The sequence below is a fragment of the Arachis duranensis genome, chromosome 3 (assembly GCF_000817695.3).
Source record: "Arachis duranensis cultivar V14167 chromosome 3, aradu.V14167.gnm2.J7QH, whole genome shotgun sequence".
NCBI classification, from domain to species: domain Eukaryota; kingdom Viridiplantae; phylum Streptophyta; class Magnoliopsida; order Fabales; family Fabaceae; genus Arachis; species Arachis duranensis.
The window spans coordinates 133,122,635-133,127,116 of NC_029774.3; the positions used below are offsets into that span (position 1 = coordinate 133,122,635).

Consider the following 4,482-nt stretch of genomic DNA (forward strand, 5'->3'; position numbering starts at 1 on the left):
AACGGTGAAACCCTTGCATAAGCTTGCCATGGAAAGGAGTAAGAAGGATTGGATGAAGACAGTAGGAAAGCAGAGAGACGGAAGGAACACAGCATCTCCATACGCTTATCTGAAATTCCCACCAATAAATTGCATAAGTATCTCTATCTTTATCTTTATGTTTTATTCGTATATCACCCATATCCATTTGAGTTTGCCTGACTAAGATTTACAAGGTGACCATAGCTTGCTTCATACCAACAATCTCTATGGGATCGACCCTTACTCGCGTAAGGTTTATTACTTGGATGACCCAGTACACTTGCTGGTTAGTTGTGCGAAGTTGTGTTTATGCCATGGTATTGAACACCAAGTTTTTGGATTCATTACCGGGGATTATTTGAATTGTGAAAAGTATTGATCACAATTTCGTGCACCAATCTTCTAGTTTGTTTAATTATATATTTAATTTTAATTAATTAGTGCTAAATGTCCTTTCTATAGGAGAAATTTACATGGAACAAGACTCACGATACCATTATCAGGAGATCTTCGACCATCGGATGCTAGGCAGCTTCAGCAGATGGTGGAGGACGTACGTGAAAGGCGTAACCACCTCACTATTCGGCTTCGTCCTGACATTAAGAAGTAAATGTATGTCCATTGAGAGATTAATAAGGGGTACAGGCATCGCCGTCTCATAAATAGCGCTAACAGGGCCTCGGCTAAGTCGTCGAAGCATACCGGTATGTCAACGATTTTCACGAAGACAAAGGTCAGGCTGGTATATAACTTGTTTCATTTTGTTATTAAGTTCGTTTTGTCTTTAAAATATAATGTCATTATTACTTGATTTAACATATTATTTTAACACGTGTAGTCTAAGTCGTTGGATTGTGATGTGATGATGGTGGAGATCTTCAAGTATACTCACATACACCTTGAAGGAGAACAAGGAGAGAATTTCTTATCTTCGGACCGTGGATCATTATGTGAGTAAACATAATGTGATATAAAGTTTTCAATTAACTGTAGTCGTATTCATGACATGTATTACACAAGAGTCCCGCACGCAGAGATTGGAGACCGCAACCTAACAATCTCAGCATAATGGAGACAAAAAAATAACTCTGCTACATCAGAAGTCGATATTGACACGATTTGGCACGAGACTGCATTTGAGTCGCCATACAAGAATTGCATCTACAAACTGGGATTGTTCTTCGCCGACAACCTTTGCGCCTCCACATTGAGACCATCATCCGCCTCTACCACCAGCCGGCCCGTCGATCCTGAGGACAGCATCGATTTGAGGGAGTAGGTGCTGGAGCTCACCTGGAGCCTTCACCATCAGGATCGCTCAACAGCTATAGCAGTCTGAGGAAAGGTATCAGGAAATCCTCACGAGCATGTCAGATACATATTTTCTCAAGTTGGAGTGGAGGCGAGAGCTGGAGCGCCTTCATCAGATGGAGCAACAGATGGCAGTGCACCAAGATTAGATGTGTGCTGGAAAGGCATCGATATCACCGTTTAGTCTGCCGTCTCAGCAGGACCAACTGGGGGCATGACGACAACGACTATCAAGATCTTTAGATTAGAGTTGTGTTCTAGATTGTTTCATTGTATTTTATTTATTTGACTTTTTATTTTATTTGTACACTTGATATTTAATTTACCATATTTAGTTCCTATTATTTAAAATTTGACTATTAATTATGCAAAAAAATGACTAGTAATTGTGCAATTTTTTTAAAAGAAAAATTGAATTTACCGTCGAATTTTTTGGGCAAAAAATTCGATGGTAATTAGGCGAAAAAGAAAATAATGGAGCACCAAAATTACGGGTGGAAAATTCCATCCGTAATTAAATAGTTTTTAGGCAAAGAATCCGTCGCAGAATCTAACGATAACTACCGGCGAATTGAAAAATTCAACGATAATTTATAGTACTTCTAACATTTTTTAAGCTATTTTTTAATTATTTTACATGAAATAAAATATTTTTTGTGATATAATTTAAATAAATTTATTAAAAAATTAATAATTTAAAATTTTAAAAAATATATTTTATATTCCATGCATTAAAAAAAAGCTGAACCCGAACTATATTTATAGGGCATTCATTGGTAATTCGAATGAGACCAATTTAAATTACTTTGGTCTACTACTTGGTGGTAATTCGAATTAGTCCACTTCGAATTAGAGTTGTATTCACGTGCATGTAGTTCGATTCTCCCTCATTTGAATTACTAAAACATTTCGTCCATGCATAATTCAAATTGCATGGCTTCAAATTAGTATTGGATTTTATAATTCGAATGGGTCTCATTCGAATTACATAAAAACACTTGGTAAATTTTTGTAACGTTTTTCATTTTGGTAGATATGTGTAATATTAGCTTCCAATTAGTTTATATATACATTTTACCCTAAAATACATATTAGAATATAAATACACATCTATTATATCTATTATCTATTATATACTATTAACTTTATAACCAAAATGTACCATATGTCACTTTTCCATTGCAATTGAAAACAAATTTTTTTCCTCCAAAATTAAAAAATTCTTCCCTCTTCTCTCTCCCTTTTTCTATCTCTCTTATTCCTTCTCTTATTTACAAATTTGACAATCAAAATATACAACATGGCATTCTCTAATTACATTCAAATAAAATTAAAATTTTAAAATTGAATATAGCTATATTATATATTGTATTTATATATTACTAACTAATTTAATAGCTAAAATATGTCATATGACACTCTCTTATTAAAATTTAGAGAAAATATTTCCTTTCAAAATTACTAAACCTTCTTCTTACATTCTCTTATTTACCATTCTTTTTTTCCCTGTTTCCCTCTATCATTGGCACTCTATATATAATTTATATTTTATATTAGTAATTTGACAAATCAAAATAGGTCAACAAATATTCTTTTATTGTAATTAAAATAAATTTTTTCTTTAGCTTTCAAAATTAACAATAAATTTTTTAGTTATTATTTTCATATAAAGAGTTTAATTTTTTATTAATAATTAATTTTAAGATTTTTTATCTAAAATTTGAAAGAATTTAACTTGTATACTCTTATATTTGATTAGGTGTTAAGTCTACTGTACAAATAAAAATAATTAATTTTTATGTTTGTTATTTAAAAATAATATTTGTTACTCTCTTTATATAAAAATATAATTATGTATTAGCATAAAAAAATTATATCAATTCTAACTTTTAATTACAATATTAGTATTTTTTAAAATTATATATAATAAATATTTTTAAAAAAAGTGAAAACATAGATCACAAAGATAAGTAGTAAAAATTTAAAGCTAAACAAAAAAATATGCATATAATAATATTTTTTATTTAAATTATAGGTTTAGTTACTCTACAGGTTCCTATAGTTTCACCGAATTTTCAATTAAGTCCCTATAAATTTTTTTCCTTTTCTATTGGGTCCTTATACATGAATTTTTTTTTCAATTTAGTCCCGATTAACGTTAAACGTAAAAAAAATGAGTAAATTATGAAATTGCTTGTATACCCTTGAAAAGAAAAAATAGCATACAGAGACTCAATTGAAAAGAAAAAAAAGTATAGGGACCAAATTAAAAACTCAGTGAAACTATAAATATTCAATAAAAGATATTTCTATAACATTGATAAAATGAAACAGAAATAGTAATAATAAGTATATATAAAATTCACTTTTCGTCATTCAAGTATTCATTATGATAATGTAATATTTTATATTTGTGTAGATTGATGGAATATTATTTGTGTCTTTATCATATCATGTACATCATAGAAAACTACAAGGCTATGTAATTTGTGTTATTAAAATTTTTGCTATATATAAACGAAACTATAAAAAACATAGTTTTAGTATAATACAGATCATCTGGAAATCAGTTCTTGTGTTGCAGCCTCTCACTCTCTGAACTAGCATAGGGATCAACAATAACATTGATAAGGCCGATTTCTGAGCCAAAAAAGTTTAGACTTGAGTTCATTAGATGTCACAACAAGATGGCCCTTTCCACCAAAAACTTCAATCAAAGTATGATAACCAAGACTTCGATAGTGACATCTGTTATGGAGTTGCCACTAACAGCGCAGAGTAGTGCAGTACAGACCATGGACGACAGACGCTCAATCGCCAAGGATGACGACGACACCAGCGAACAGAGGAGAAACGTCACTGACTTTAGAGAAAAAGCGTTGGCGAGGGTTCTACAAAATGTCAAGGGTAGTTTTAGGATTTTGAAAAATTAGAGGTGGGTTAGTTTGCTATTTTAACCCAATAATAAGAATATTCGATTTTTTAATAGAATATTTTGTTATCTCAAATGATTTTGTCATGGTAGGGACTAAATTGAAAAAAATTTAACGTCTAGGGACCTAATTGAAAAGAAAAAAAAAAGTATAGGGACCTAACTGAAAATTTGGTAAAACTATAAGGACCTACAGAGTAATTAAACCTAAATTATAT

At 30.9% G+C, this 4,482-nt stretch overlaps 1 long non-coding RNA gene across 1 annotated transcript in view; it reads left to right on the forward strand.

Annotated features, from left to right (window-relative positions):
- LOC127745766 (uncharacterized) overlaps positions 1-680 on the forward strand; it is a 6,752-nt gene extending 6,072 nt beyond the window's left edge. Inside the window, exon 3 of the long non-coding RNA XR_008007239.1 lies at positions 484-680. This is a non-coding gene — a long non-coding RNA (uncharacterized LOC127745766). The remainder of the gene's footprint in view (positions 1-483) is intronic.
- Positions 681-4,482: the final 3,802 nt, after the last annotated feature.